This window comes from Leopardus geoffroyi, chromosome D4 (genome assembly GCF_018350155.1).
Source record: "Leopardus geoffroyi isolate Oge1 chromosome D4, O.geoffroyi_Oge1_pat1.0, whole genome shotgun sequence".
NCBI lineage: Eukaryota > Metazoa > Chordata > Mammalia > Carnivora > Felidae > Leopardus > Leopardus geoffroyi.
Window position 1 is genome coordinate 22,714,022 of NC_059342.1, and position 17,379 is coordinate 22,731,400.

Here is a 17,379-nt window from a genome sequence, read left to right on the forward strand (position 1 = left end):
TTAAGCTGCTGAATCCCATGGGAATGCAAGCTGGTGCAGCCACTCTGGAAAAACAGTATGGAGGTTCCTCAAAAAACTAAAAATAGAACTACCCTATGACCCAGTAACTGCACGACTAGGCATTTATCCAAGGGATACAGGTGTGCTGTTTCTAAGGGACACATGCACCCCAGTGTTTATAGCAGCACTATCAACAACAGCCCAAGTATGGAAAGAGCCCAAATGCCCATCGATGGATGAATGGATAAAGAAGATGTGGTATATATATATACAATGGAGTATTACTCAGCAATCAAAAAGAATGAAATCTTGCCATTTGCAACTATGTGGATGGAACTGGAGGGTATTATGCTAAGTGAAATTAGCCAGTCAGAGAAAGACAAAAATCATATGACTTCACTCATATGAAGACTTTAAGAGACAAAACAGATGAACATAAGGGAAAGGAAAAAAATAATATAAAAACAGGGAGGGGGACAAAACAGAAGAGACTCATAAATATGGAGAACAAACAGAGGGTTACTGGAGGGGGGATGGGAGCGGGGATGGGTTAAATGGGTAAGGGGCACTAAGGAATCTACTCCTGAAATCATTGTTGCACTATATGCTAACTAATTTGGATGTAAATTTTAAAAAAGAAAATTAAAAAAAGAAAAATTAAAAAATAAATAAATAAATAAATAAGATGCTGAATCCCAGATTCTATTCCATATTCTCTATTCCATTTCTCCCTCATGGCGCCTCCCTCATGGTGATGCATGTATTAGATTCTCAAGATATACCAATCTGGAGCTGATGGAAGAGGTGGTCTATTCACGAATACAGATTTGGAAATCAAGTAAAACAAATTCTAAAAAGTGTCCCCTGATCAGCTATCAATCACTCTCCTGAGAGCAGCTTAAATGACATAAGGTTATCTGCAGAAGCTAAACTAAGTTGTTTAAGGAATCACTGAGAATTGAGAAAAAAACAGTAATGGTAAATTACTCTTTCAAAAAGTCTTTTCATGATATGGCACAATACCTTGAGAAACAGGATAAAGCAAGGATGGTAGTGGTGGTGGTTGTCACTTTTGTTTTATAAAGGGAGTAGGTTAAGGTGAATTCTATAGCACATGGCTGATGACTGATTAAAAATAATAATGTTTAACATAATTTGAATGCTTACTTGTCTTATCTCATTCAATTACTAGTCTAGATGTAGGTATTATTATTATTATTATTCCCAATTTAGAGGCAAGGTTTAGAGAGGATGAGTTGTGCATGGTTGCTAAAATAGCTAAGTAGGAGAGCCAAGACTCCAACCCAGGCAAGCCATTTGTCTCAAGAGACCTCTCTCTGAATCACAATGGTACACTGAACTCAGGTCATCTATGTTTTCTCTTTCCTAGGATAGTGTTGAATCGTAGGACTTTAATATCTACAGCCTGTGGAGCACTTCTCTTCTATGACATCATCTAGCCACTGTTTGATGCAAATGAGACACTTGAAAAATGTCCTGAATTCATGATGCTTGTTCTCCATTTGGTCAAACCAGATTCCTTTTCACTGTAGATGTGTAGAGAGAATTCTGTGACATGTTTCTCATGTTATTTTTCAGTTACTGAAGCTAAAAGGAGAATTTTGATGCGTTAAATTTTTATGATCTATGTGGAGGAATTCCTGGTTCAATACATAATGTCTTTTTAATGATGGTATTGACCACATTAAATTTGATAATTTATTTTTAATCACTGTCATGAATAAAAATGATCACAATGGTCAGTAACCTAAGGAGCTCAGAATACAACAGATCAGCCATTCAAATATGGATTCACACACTCAACTCTCTGACAAGGTCCAGTCACTTCTGCCAATCATACACCCTAGTCGGGAGGACTTACAAGACTAGTTAAGATATGGCTAGCAAAAACTGAGAATGGAAAGAACGTTCTAAACTATGGAAAGACCAAAGCAAGGAACCACAAATTCAATATCCAAAGGTCCCCACTTGCCCGCAAGGGTTGCCCCCTCTACTCTTCCCTTTTCTTTCACCTTTTAATGCTTTTTTCTCCCATCAAGTTATTCTTCCTTTTCCATTGTAGAGTGCCTTGTAAAGAAACCATTATAAGGCTGCATTGCCAACGCACTGAATTTTTAAACCCTCTAAATAGGACATTAGTTCATAGCTTGAATGTTTTGAAATCTGATCAACATGCCGTTTCTCAATACATTAAGCAAAGCAAGCAAAATTAGTCTGCTTTATGTCAGGTGCTTAGCACAAATCCCTTAATAATGTGCTTGAGTGCAGAAACCATTAATAAATGCATAATTCCCTAAGACAGGCTTGATTAATTAAGTCATTTGTGTATCCTTCTAATTAAAAAAAAGAACATTAGGCAGATGAGTGGAAATTCTGAGTACAAAATCCAAAGGCTTCCTTTGAATGCCTTTTGCCTTTCTCTTCAAGATGAAAGGAAGGCTGCTGGTTATTGTAGCTGCCAGCAAACAGTTATAGCACGGGCACAAAGCACCCAGAACTCTGTGTCTTATTAAAAACAATTTGGTATTCATCTGCCAATTTGTAACTCAGTTCTCAATCAGGGGCCTGTCTGATTAAGTCAGGCAATTCAAATTTGAGGGGGCAGCTGGTGCTGCTATGCAAATAAACAGATGAGGAAGAAATGGGACCAATGAATCAACAAGCAGATGGTAAAAAGCCAAAGCCTGCAAAGAGTACTTGAATTTCTTTTCCTCTCCACTTCCCATCACCCTATGTCTCACAGAATTTATATTCCAAGGGATTATAAAGATTATCACTTAGTTTAATGATCAACATAGAACAGTTTCTAATGTTGATCCCTTTTAGCATTAAAGATTTACAGAAAGGAAACATTGGTCACACGATGCTACATTAAATGAGTCCTCTGCTTCAGTAATCCATTTTTTCTTCTTAATTAACTATAGGACAGAATTAAGACCCTCATATATGCCCATCTTTATTTATGCCAAGTGCTTCCATGCAAAGCTGCATGCTCTTCAAAAAGTAGGAAAGTCTTCCTCTTAGGTCTTGGGAAGCAAAGCCCAAAGAAAGGCACTGGGTCCTGAATCTGTTCATTACCTAAGTCATACATTTCCTCATGACTGGGTCAGTGTAACATAGTCATACTAATTCTTGATCTTTTTTCTGCAACTGGTTCAGGCATTACTCATTTGTCCTTGTCTGAACTGGATCTATTTGGAAAATGCTCACAGAGTCTATCTTTATTTCAGGGCATCTCAAATTTCAGATACAACTTTTGGCAGTCCTGTTGCCTGAAGTCTCAACATAAATACCTTCACTAATTATGGCTTTTCATCTGCCAAAATCTTTTCTTTAGCTTGCTTTCTTTATCTTAACATCAAATAGACAGGGCCAAATCAAGTAGATTTTGTAGGAAGTATGATGAGATTAAATGCAGTTGAGAGTTGTTAAAAGACCTGAAGCAGGCATGATATTGGGATACATTTTTAAAGGATAACATACTTGTTCTTACAATGACTGTTGGAAATAGAGACTGCCTTCAGCATTTTGACAGCCAAGAAAACTCTCTTTAGAATACAGTTATAATAAGTCGTTGGTTTTATTAACAGAGAGGAGAACATTCCCATTTTTACAGCAAAATATTGAGACAGGACCAATTCTTGACTTGAAGCATTATTGAACTCAGGATATGTTTCTTGGTGGTAATATACAAATTACAATATTTTTTAAATACTTGTTAACGCTAAATATTTTTGACTCAGGTCTCTGGATGAGTTTCCTTTCTGCTTTCTTAAATAGAAAGTAGTTTTTCATAGTCATACGCTATAGTGTTAACACACTATTTAGACTGCTTTACACCAGCTTTGTATCAGACAGTGCTGAGCCATGTTTTTTGTTTTGTTTTGGTTTGGTTTGGTTTGGTTTGGTTTTTGTTTTTAAGTAAGCTCTATGCCCAACATGGGGCTTGAACTCACAGCCTCAAGATCAAGAAGTGCAGCATGTTCTACAAACTAAGTCAGCCAAGCAACCCCTTAGTCATGTTATCTTTGCATCAAGTAAGGCAAAACCAAGATTCATGCTACCTTCTCCATTATTAAATATTTAAAGCCATGTAAGCCAATATAACCTGTGAAAGGGTCTGTAAACATCTCTCCACATCTTGAATAACAAAAATAATGAACACCAGGGAAAAAGCCAATCTCCAGAAATCTGTGACCAATGTACACATGCTTAAAATGTTGAAAATGTAAGAAGAGTCCACAAATGCAGTCACTAACAAATACACAACTCTACCACTTGTACCACTGAGTTGTTTACCTTTGATATTTCTATCATCTTCCACAGTCCTTCTTCTGTCTTCATCTATTACTTTAGCTACACTTACTCATTTCGGCTCCTTGGAAATTAAGTCCAATCTTATCTCCTGATTTGATTCCTTTTTATTTTCCAGTTTCATATCTGATTTGTCTGAGAAGTCAGCTATCAGCTTAATTATTGCTCCTTTACTCTCTTGTTCTCTGTTCATAAGACTTTTCTCTTTGTGCCTCGAGATGGATTCTTTTTATTTATGCTGCTAAAATGGTACTTCTTGAATATGCAGCTTGATATCTAACCAGATTTGGAAATGTGTCAATCATTATCTCTTCAAATATTGCTTTTCACAGTTTTCCTTCTCCTTTCTTTCAAGACTTCAACTATAAATATATTAGATCTTCACTATATCATTTACATCATTTATCCGCTTTCCATATTTTCCATCTTTTGGTCATTCAGTACATCCCTCTGAATATTTTCTTCTAATCTACTTTCCGGTTTGTGAATTCTCTCTTCATCTAGATCTAATGTGTTCAGTACCACATCCAATGAATCCATATATTTGGCTTTATAAATTTAAGATCTAGAATTTCCATTTGGTTCTTTTTTTTAATAGTTTCCTGCTTTCTGCAAAAATTCTCAATCTTGTTTTGTGTCTTCTCAAACACAACAAGAATAGTTTGGCTTTGTTTGTTTTTTCCAGAGAGCAAGAGCACAAGTGGGGCAGGGGCAGAGAAATGGGGAGAGAGAGAATCTCAAGCAGGCTCCACACCCAGTGCGAAGCCTGACACGGGGCTCTGTCTCACAACCGTGAGATCATGACCTGAGCCAAAATCAAGAGTTGGACACTTAACCAACTGAGCCACCCAGATGCCCCAAGAACAGTTATTTTTTTAAGTTTTTTAAATCTATTTTGAGAGAGGTAGAGAGAGAGAAAGAGAGAGAGGCAGGGAGTGGCACAGAGAGAGGGGGAGAGAGAGAATCCTAAGCAGGCTCTGCACTGTCAGCACAGAGCCTGACACAGGGCTAGAACTCATGAACTGCAAGATCATGACCTGAGCTGAAACTGAGAGCCAGAAGCTTAACTGACTGAGAACATCCTCAAGGCATCCCCCCAAGAACAGTTATTTTTAATTTATTTTTAATTTTTTAAATGTTTATTTATTTATTTTTGAGAAACAGAGAAACAGAGCAAGAGTGGGTTAGGGGCAGAAAGAGAGGGAGACACAGACCCCGAAGCAGGCTCCAGGCTCTGAGCCGTCAGCACAGAGCCCAATGTGGGGCTCAAACCCAAAGAATGGCGAGATCATGACCTGAGCTGAAGTCGGACACTTAACCGACTGAGCCAACCAGGTATCACAAGAACAGTTATTTTTAAATCTCTATCTGAGAACCCCAATATCTGGAAGCTACAGTGGGTTTGTTTATATTGTCTAGGGTTATTTTCCTGCTGTTTTTGTTAACATTTTCTTTAGTTATCTAATTACTTTTTATTGTTTTCCAAGCATTGTATTTGCAAATTTGTTTTTACAAATAATTTGAAATATACAATGATGGTATTTTCCACTGGAGAGGATTTAAATTCAACCTCAACATGTGGTTAGAGGAACTACCAATATGAATTCATTTCATTCTGATTTCAGAAACTGAACTGATTTACAGCTGAGCTGCAGTCCCCAAAAAATATGTCTTCTGCAAGTTCCCTTTATTTAGGGTTTAGCACTTTGGATTCCTAACCCCAAAGTGTTGAGAGCTCACTACTCCCTCAACTCACCCCTTGGTGACCCCAGACTCCAGTTCCTGCCCCCTCATGCGACACTGTCAAGACACTGCCAAGATGCTCAGCCACACCCTCCAGAATAAGCAAATGGCCCCAGAGGTAAAGCAGCCAAATATTCTTCCTTGGGCCTTTGAACTCTCCCATATTCTACTACAGTTGTTCTTTGCTGCTTTGTTTTTTCCTTTGCTGACATGCAGATATTTTTTAGTATTCAGTTCAATTTTTCTAGCTGTCTTAAGCTAGATTGCTGTCCAGTTACAACAACTGGTCCAGTAACTCAGACCTGCTCTAACTCTTGAATTTGTGAGTTCCTTCCAAACCACTCTTTTGGTGTCACTGATCCAGCCACAAGCCTGTGACACTACCTGACAGTCTCAGTCAAAATCAAATGATATATTATAGGTTCCTTTTTCCACAAATTCAGAAAACACACACATACACACACACACACACACACACACACACACACACACACACACACCTCATAGGCCATGGTATAAGCACAGCAACTCACCATCTAAAGAAAGTGGTTGTACCAATAAAAACCAGAAATTTTAAGTTTGGGATAAAATAAAGAATGTCTAGCTCATACTAATAGCTCTAAATGAATCTAGCTCACTTGTGTGCAAATATATACTGACACATATAAAAGCAAGCTATAAACAGTGGCCCATATCTCCAAAATTCACCCAGACAACCAATATTTGCCTATTCCCACCCAGTTCCTTTTTTGTATGCTGCCTCTCCCTCAAATTCACCCATTTATATATGTGTCCTCACTCCAGTTTCTAACTAACCCCCTAATGATTCACAACTCCACTTGGACCACACTTAAACATCAGCACCTTTTCCACTCCACCTCTGGAATGTTCCCTCTGATCCAACTCCACAATCTCAGATAAGAATCACCTCCCAGGTAAAACTCTACCTGACTCCATTAGACAGGCTTACCAAATCCATGACCCCTATACAACAGGGAGAGTATATAAACATTTATATACAATTTCCACATTATTTAGTGCTCACATAATTTAATGTTCAACTCAAAATTACTATTTGCTACATATTATCTAAGATGTATTCAATAGAAACATACTAAGGAGTAAAAAAGCAGGATCTAAAAATAAAAATAACAGAGAGAATTAAGAAGATTTAAGTCAAACAATTATAAAAACTTCAGATCTTATTGGTGGGGGGTGGGCAGAAATTTGGTTGATTATAAGAATAAAGGATCATGGCACAAAAACAGCCACATAGACCAATGGAATAGAATAGAAACCCCAGAACTAGAGCCACAAAGGTATGGCCAACTAATCTTTGACAAAGCAGGAAAGAATATCCAATGGAAAAAAGACAGTCTCTTTAACAAATGGTGCTGGGAGAACCGGACAGCAACATGCAGAAGAATGAAACTAGACCACTTTCTTACACCATTCACAAAAATAAACTCAAAATGGATAAAGGACTTGAATATGAGACAGGAAACCATCAAAACCCTAGAGGAGAAAGCAGGAAAAAACCTCTGACCTCAGCTGCAGCAATTTCTTACTTGACACATCCCCAAAGGCAAGGGACTTAAAAGCAAAAATGAACTATTGGGACCTCATGAAGATAAAAAGCTTCTGCACTGCAAAGGAAACAACCAACAAAACTAAAAGGCAACCAACGGAATGGGAAAAGATATTTGCAAATGGCATCTGGGACAAAGGGCTAGTATCCAAAATCTAGAAAAAACTCACCAAACTCCACACCCAAAAACCAAATAATCCAGTGAAGAAATGGGCAGAGAACATGAATAGACACTTCTCTAAAGAAGACATCCGGATGGCCAACAGGCACATGAAAAGATGCTCAACGTTGCTCCTCATCAGGGAAATACAAATCAAAACCACACTGAGATACCACCTCATGACAGTCAGAGTGGCTAAAATGAACAAATCAGGAGACTATAGATGCTGGCGAGGATGTGAAGAAACGGGAACCCTCTTGCACTGTTGGTGGGAATGCAAACTGGTGCAGCCACTCTGGAAAACAGTGTGGAGGTTCCTCAAAAAATTAAAAATACACCTACCCTATGACCCAGCAACAGCACTGCTAGGAATTTACCCAAGGGATACAGGAGTGCTGATGCATAGGGGCACTTGTACCCTAATGTTTATAGCAGCACTTTCAACAATAGCCAAATTATGGAAAGAGCCTAAATGTCCATCAACTGATGAATGGATAAAGAAATTGTGGTTTATATACACTATGGAATACTACATGGCAATGAGAAAGAATGAAATATGGCCTTTTGTAGCAACGTGGATGGAACTGGAGAGTGTTAGGCTAAGTGAGATAACTCATGCAGAGAAAGACAGATACCATATGTTTTCACTCTTTTGTGGATCCTGAGAAACTTAACAGAAGACCATGGGGGAAGGGAAGGGAAAAAAAAAAAAGGTTAGAGAGGGAGGGAGCCAAAACATAAGAGACTCTTAAAAACTGAGAACAAACTGAGGGTTGATGGGGGGTGGGTGATGGGTATTGAGGAGGGCACCTGTTGGGATGAGCACTGGGTGTTGTATGGAAACCAATTTAACAATAAATTTCATATTAAAAAAAAGAAGAAAAGATCAGAAAATATTCCCATGTCCAGCACAGATTGGGCACATTTTCTCAGTAATATATAATGTTTATCCTTAAGTTATGTAATTAAAGCTCATGCTACTGGTTAAAAAAAAATAGCTTCCCTAAATTTATTTCAAGCTTTCATTTGCTTTCCCATAATTCAGTTTGTAAATAAAGCACTTAAAAAAAAAAGAAAGAAACAGAAGGAAGTAATAATGAGTAACTGTCATTCTCTCTCACGAACTTGAGTGCCAAGGTTCCTCCCTCATGGAAATCTGAGTTACAAATCTCTAAAAACAGGAGTTCCTAATGGAGACAGCAACAGGGCAAAAGGCACCACTATAATTTGATAAGGACTTACTTAGTCAAGCCTATCATTTTAAATAGGGTAAAAGGTTTTAAACATACTTGTTTAAAAATGATTTATTAGACCACCACTGACACCAGTAAGATTAAAGACAGCATTCGCTAGTTATTTAGATAAAGGTCTCCATTTTCAAGGAGGTGATAAATTTCTGATACATGTCTTAACAATTGCTGCTGAGGGAAGAATTAGACCCATATTATAACTCACTCAGCCCACCAGTAACTTCCCAGTTGCCTGGAGTGCCCTCATGGTGACTTCATACTTGCCAAAGATTCAACAAATCGATAGATAAATTCCAGGACCACCCCACTGACAATTTCCCCCTCTCCCTACTTTTTTGAAAGTTCTTGTAATTTATCATTTCATGCTAATGTCCAGGACTCTCTGAAGAACAACTGCATAAATACCTTTAATTGTGCTGTCCTCTTAAGCATATAAACTACAGCTCATCTTAAGTACATCAAGATCACTGGTTATCTCCACTAAAGTTTTAACATGATGTGGCAATCTGAAAGTTCTTCGGTTTACACACCTCAGCAATTTCAGGAGTTTCAAAAGCTCTCCTGCTGTTCCTGTGAACTATATAGAGTGTACTAATCTTCCATCGGCATTTTACTTCTCCCTGTTGCCTGTGTGGTTCATTCCATGGAACAATTTGCAAATGGTATCAAAGGTATGAATTTAATTGAATAGAAGAAACTGCAGCCCAAATACTAACCCTCAGCTTTCTATATTTATACTTTCCCGTACAAGGAAATCTAGGGACGATAATACAAAGTAAGAGCAATCCTTTACTACTGTGAAAATATATAACTTCTTTCCCTCCTTCTAAAAAACAAAAAAAGTCTGTAACATGCATAGCCCATGTGAAAGAGGGCATGAAATAGACAAAGGGCAAGCTAAAAGATGACACACCTAGGACAATATTATATTTAAGTATATAAGGAGTGTAAAAAAGAATATCAGGAGATGTATATAAGGAAGTATAGACTCCATTGCTTCAGCAAAGTAGGGAAATTGTTTAATGTAGAACGTTGCCTAAGATTTTTTAACACCTTTCCTTCCAAAAAAGCTAGGATATGTGTAAAATCTCTTCTACTGCCACTGCAAAGAATAAAGGTCATAGAAGGGAATAACTTGAGCTAACTAAAAATTTCAAGGTTTATGTTGAAGAGCAAATCTCACTGAACATTAGCGCTGCACTAATATGAACAGTAACACATTAAAAACAAAGATAGCCAGGGCTGGGGCGCCTGGGTGGCTCAGTCGGTTGGGCATCCGACTTTGGCTCAGGTCATGATCTCATAGTCCGTGAGTTCGAGCCCCACGTTGGGCTCTGTGCTGTCAGTTCAGAGCCTGGAGCCTGCTTCGGATTCTGTGTCTCCCTCTCTCTCTGCCCCTCCTCCACTCATGTTCTGTCTCTCTCTATCAAAAAATGAATAAACGTTAAAAAAAAACAAACAAAAAAGATAGCCAGGGCTATAGAAATATATATGAAAACTCTGTATTTGATCTATGAACTTTGGGTGACTGCAAAATTAGGGACTGTGATTTTTTGTTAATTAATATAAAAACCCTGATATAAGGTTATGTTCATTCCAAAACAGGCTATTATGGAGTATGTCCCACCACATCACATCAGATCAGTAGATAATACAGAACCAGTCAAAAGAAATAAAAATATGAATGTATTTATGACAGAAATATTCCCTTACCACTAACTGGATATAATTTTATAAATTCTCTAAGGAAACAGGTGTGATATTCCGTGGTATATGCAACTACTATACATATATATATATATATATATATGACACACACACATACATTCACACTTAATAGTAATACTATAAATTCATAAAGCACTTTTCATTACTTAAATCCTGTAATTCTCTGGGGAGATTGGCAAACTAGGTGAAAGTAATTAAGAGGTACAAACTTCGAGTTATAAAATGAATAAGTCATAGAGATGTGAAGTACAACATAGGGAATATAGTCAATAATATTGGAATACTTTTGTATGGTGACAGGTGGTAACTACACTTATCATGGTGATCATTTTGTAATGTACATAAATGTTGAATCACTACATTATACACCTAAAACTAACATAATATTGTATGTCAAGTGTGCTTCAATTAAAATAATTAATTAGATTCTATCATTCTCATAAATGCCTTCATTGTCTACATAAGAACTCTGCCAAATATTTTTAAATATGTAGCCCCATTTGCCACTCTGATCCATTTCTACCCTGCGATGTGGCCTGGGAGCCTGACATCCATGGATAGTAACAGCAGGCTCTCCTGTTCTCTGGCTTCCAGTTAGGTTCAGTCAATGGGAAGTAATAGCATGGAAGGCAAGAGGAAAGAGGTTTGGGGGTATTTATTCCACCAGCTACTTCCCTGCCAAGCCTTGGGTTGGCAGCAGGTTGGGTCCACTGCTGACAGTGATAATTCACGTTAATTCTTGTTGGGCACTGCTCTTCTACAGCTGTAGGACACAGAAAACTACCTCCTCCCCTCTCGCCTACAGGCCTGCGTGTGGTAAGGGCTCTCCACTGTTGCTACCCTGGGAGGGTCACCATTGCTTGCTGGCTCCCTTAACCCTCTGTGCCTAGGTGTCCACAAATAGTCCCTTCATTCATCTCTCCTCAACTTACCCATCTGAGTATGATGTAACCTGATATTTTCTCTTAAATGAATGGAACCTAATTCAGAAAGCTTCATCTTTACTGAATGAGAAGTGCTCTAATCTAGAAACCTATCTGGTCAGCAGCACATCCTGCTACAACCAAACGGGCTCTGTCAACTCTCTACAAACTGTGGTGACCATGTTTTCTATACCAACCACTTAGACACATGGCCTCACACAGTATTTTACATTTCTGATCTATGAATTTTGTTTACATGAAAGGTCTTACAAAGATATAAAGCATGAAATAATAGGTCTACATTTCCAGGCTGGTCTTTTCTTCCCATCGCTAAATAACACATAAGTGAGAGGAAAGGAACATACAAAGCTATAAAACCCTTAGCTTTCAAATATTTTAGGGACAGAGTAATGAGATGACCTTCCCACAGAACTCTAGCATTTTCCATATACTGGGATACCACTTGATTCATTGCTGCTTGTACCCATGGTATGAATTTCCTTTTTATATGAAAAGGACAAATCTCCTGTAAAAATATTTTGAATGTTTCTCATACAAAATCCAAAGAATACCTCCAGAGGAACTGAAACAATATCCCAATGAAAAGGGGGGAATACACAATAATGAAGGCATGAAAGTACCTTCAACAAAGAAAGACACTTCCCGAAAGGGAAAGTAAGGGCTGGCTGAGGCATTTGAACTCCCTTTATCTATATCCTAACAAATAACACCTCCTGTGCCTTAAATATTTAATGTGAAATCTGTGGATTTATATAGCTTACAAAATGCCAGGGGCTTATTATCTTTACAGTTTGCATGACAGGAATATTCATATCGTTTGATTCCACAGTTTAAGACAACAGGAGCTCCTCCAGGTGCTAATGGCAGATAACTTTCATGTGGCTTCAATAATCCACTAATTATGGAACCCCTCAGGTAGAACAATGTCATTAATCTGATTAAATTATTTATATTGCTGGAAAGCTAAATCTTATTAGGTCTTCGGTATTTTATTTGGTTCTCCACATGGATACGCACAAGGGCAAGACCATCTTTTCTCCAAATGCATTTTCCTGCTGATGCAAGATCACCAACAAGGGCACCCTGAAGTCCAGAATTTTCAAGGTCCTTTTGGAACTCCATTCCTGGGAGTGAGGGCTTCCTACCATGTTTTAGTAGCAGGGCTGTAAGCCATGATAAGATTAAAGCTCTACCAGAGTCACTTACTGTTAAATGTACTGTCTAAATTAAAGTGAAGAGGCTTCATTTCTCCTGAACACATTACTGAGAAGATTATGAAAACCTTAATGCTAAACGTGCCACCCAATTACATTGAACACACACCCCCTTTCAGGTTTTTGGCAACATACTGGCCCATTTTCATATCTGTGCTGGCCAATCAGAGGTTTAGTTAGAGGATTAAAGAAGTCTGGAGATTAGATTAAATCCCACTGAATTTGATGGGCTACTCAAAACAAGTACCATTTATCCAAGCACTGTGTGTGAGAGTACTAATTTGTAAAGTGCTTTACAACCCCTAATTTTGAAATGTCATAGGTAGTTCATCTATCATTTCCATTTTACAGAAAGGGACACTAACTCTAGACATACTTTTCTCAGAAAAATCACAAGGCCAAAAGGAAAAACACATGTTTTTAAAAATGAAAATAAATATACAAAGTGTTTCGGGGAAGGTGGGTGGCTCAGTCAGTTTAGCATCCAACTCTTGATGTCGATTGACTCAGGTCATGATCTCACGGTTTGTGGGTTTGAGCCCCACTCTCAACAGCATAGAGCCCGCTTGGGATTCTCTCTCCCCATCTCTCTGCCTCTCCCCTGCCCACTCTCTCTCGCTCTCAAAATAAATAAATAAACTTTAAAAAAAAAAAAAAAAACCTCTATAAAAAATAAAAATACAAAGTGTTTCAAGTCTTATATTTGATCAAATCAATTAGTTGATAGTTTCTACTGAAACTTTCCTGAATCTAAGTGTCCCATGTCTACTTAAATTTCTGTTAAGTTTCTCACTTCCCAAATATTCTTTCTTCTTTCAAGGTTTCCAAAACACTGGGAAAAGCTGTAATAAGCCTTTCTCTTGTAGCCCAGGGCTTTCTTTTAATAGATATGTGGTCAAGACGCACAGCCAATCCAGCTTCCAGCTAAATTTAAATCATATACTAGGAATAGAATTCATGATCTTATGTTACAAAAACACCATCCTCTAATAGGGCTCGTAGGACTTCAAACAACTCTATTTTGTTCTTGGACCAGCTGCTAGAAGGCACCAGAGAAATAAGCCTCTGCTCAAATCCAGTCCCAACTAACCACAGTAACTCAGAACCAGTAAGTGCCAGCATCTACCCCACCTGCATGAGCTTTCCAATTACATTCTCAGAGACAGGCTTTTGGGCCAAGCGTGTTTTGAGAGGCTGCAGGCCACACATAGTAAATCCTAGAGCAGTAGGCCAGGGGTCTATCTGTCCCAGATTTCCCTCCATTCAAAAGTGACTGTACATGTACCTGCACCACCTAGATTCCTCTCCAGAAATGAGGGATCCAGTCCACCGGTACTGGTAATGTTAGAAGACAGACAGCCCTTAACTGTCAGCCCCATATAAGGATTGCTTCTGCTGAAGGTGCTCAAGATCGCCCCATTCCTAGGCAGCCCACATCCACTGAATAACGGATGTGGTGGTTATGAAGGCCCTGCTCCTTTTCCCAAGCCAGAATGATTCTGAGGATCAGTCCAGCTTCAGAGCTCCCCATGGGCTGGCTGAGGTTTCCACTGAAAATGCATTGCTTTTCAACTTCTCCCTCTGCCCAATCCTGCTTCCTCCTCTTCCCTTTCACAGTTTCAGATGCCTAGAGCACTCCCGAATCAACCTCATGCATGTTCATTTCCACTGAGTCGGCTTCCCAGAGCAGCTCAACCTGGAACAATGTTTCATCGCTGTATTTCCTAAGAATTCCCTGGGTCAAGGAGCATTCTCTGCCTCTTCAAGTTCTTCTGGGTTAAATCAGGATGTCTAGGACTAAATTTGCTCAGACTCATATAATAAAAGATGAGAAGAAATGTGTCTAGTCCCAGAAGAAGATGGGAAGAAGAGAACCAAAGAGGCAGTATATAAATGCGCACTAAATATATTATTTTCTTACAAGATAGACTTCTTTGGGGATAAATAAAATAGGAATGTTGAAATTAACAGGCACCAGGGGTGGCTTTGTACTCAAAAGAATACTCTGCTTCTCCTTTAGCCCTGGAGACTGACATGTTGTCAAGTACAAGGTACCAACCCATTTAACAGGTGGGATGGACCAGGCTGAAATCCAAACCCAGAACTGTATGGTGTAGCCCATTCCTGGGGACTGTGATTAGTACCTGGAGGCATGGTAATGGGGAGGTTTGTATTCTAAGCCACCAAGAGAATTCCTCAAATCAGTTCATTTACAAGTGCTCCCAAATACTATGTGCTCTACATCAGGTTCCCTGGAAGCCAAGTCTGAGACGGGGTGTACTGCACAAGTGATTTTATAGCAATATAGGGGACATGCTCACAAGTAAAATCCGTAAGGGAGGGATGGAAGAAGCCAAGATGCCGGTTCTGCTGAAGTCTACCCTTTGTCTGCTCCCACAGGGAACTCTGGAATGTGAATAGCACCACAGAATTGTCCCACCCTGAGCAAGGAGCCTAGACTTTTTCACTCCCGTATCTGTCAGTCATTGGCTACGGGCTGTCCTCGGTTGGGATGGGGATGGCAGGAAGCACACCTCCTGAGCATTTAGATGAGGTCGCTTCTTAGGCCTGAGTTGTCTGCAGCCCGCTCTTACAGCAGTGGCAGACAGGCACACTGGCCCCACAAAGGGAATTCTCAGTGGGGCCAGCAGCGTTGACTACACGGGGCAAATACCATGTGCAAGGTGCCACGCAGGCAAGAAATAAAACTGTAAGACTAGATCACAACAAACATTGCCTCAGTGCCCTCCTATATCCCCACATCTATTCTAGGCTAGCCATTAAGGGTTTGGCCCTGTCATGGGATATCCCTAGAGAATAAGCTCTGTTCCTGTTGGAAGGACCCTGCAGGGATTCCTACAGGGTCTAAAGGAGAAGGATTCAAATGAGAAAACATGAAAGAAAAGGTAGCGCTCACTCAGACATTTTTCAAGAATTATGCCTTCCCAAATTGATCATACAGAATGATCCTTTAAAAAACTGTGACTTTTATCAATAAACGTCCTTCATGGTTTATATTATTCTTATTAGTCAAGTCATTTGGAGTGTGTGATAGTAGTAAAAAGTCCTAATATTCAGAAATAAACTAAAATATCTTGATGAAATTCCAACTGCAGAGTCATAACATTTTACTTATCTAAATCAAATGTTTAGCCTAAAATGAAGCTAACCTCACCCAATACCTGAATGAAAGGCTCAAGAAACGATTTCCAACACCTTTACATCACTATCCAACTAATTCCAGTGCCAGGAAAGGAAGGTGTGGATCCAGTCACTAAGTCCTCATGTTGGGTTGGGCTAAACACTGACCTCAAAGTACTTTAATTTTCCACTGTTCCCTCATATTTGAGAGATTTGAACTGCATGGCTCATTTATTCCAGGACTCAAACACTTGAGTACCTGAATACCTAGCATGTGCTAGACCGTGTGCTAAGAGCTCAGGACAGAATGATAAACAAGAAAGACAAAGCCAGAGCCCTGGCAGAACTCAGGATCCAGGAAAGAAGACAGCATAAGTAAGTTCATAACCGTGATTGTGATAAATGTCACGAAGGAAACAAAAGGTGAGAAATTATAAAATAAAAGAACAGAGATATTTTAGATTAAATTTTTTATGGAAGGCATCTACAAAGAGGTAATACTGAAGCTGAGATCTAAAGATAGTAAGGAGCCAACCCCGTAAAGACAGAAGGAATAGACTGTGCCAAGGTTCTGGAGTAAACTCAGCATGTTTAAGAAACTTTAAGAAAGATTACAGTAGATCAGGTATAATGAGCTAGATGTACAGAGGCACAAAATGAGCTTGGAAAGATCCAGATCATGTAAATCAGAAGAAAGGATGCAGATTTTACACCCCAAGAACACTGGGAAGCCATGGCAAGTTTTTAAACAGGAGTGGAACATTATCCACTTTACATATTGGCTCACACTAGTTGCTGCATGGAGAACTGACAGAAGGTAAGAGTAAGACACAGGAGATATGTAGGAGGCAATGTTGTAGCATAGCAAGAAACCGTGGTAGTCCAGTTAGGGTACTGGTGGTGGCAGCAGAAAGAAAACAAGTTTTGGAAGTGATGACATAATCTGATATATTGGTTATGGTTTGGATGTGAGGGAGTGCTACAAAAGGAAAGAAAATTCAAGGATTTTCGTGTTTCTAACATACACAACACCAGGATGGTGATGCCATTTACTTCTGAAGACTGGTGAATAAGAAGGAAAAGCTTTGGGATGGAATCAAGAATTCACTTTGGACATGGGGCGCCTGGGTGGCGCAGTCGGTTAAGCGTCCGACTTCAGCCAGGTCACGATCTCACGGTCCGTGAGTTCGAGCCCCGCGTCAGGCTCTGGGCTGATGGCTCAGAGCCTGGAGCCTGTTTCTGATTCTGTGTCTCCCTCTCTCTCTGCCCCTCCCCC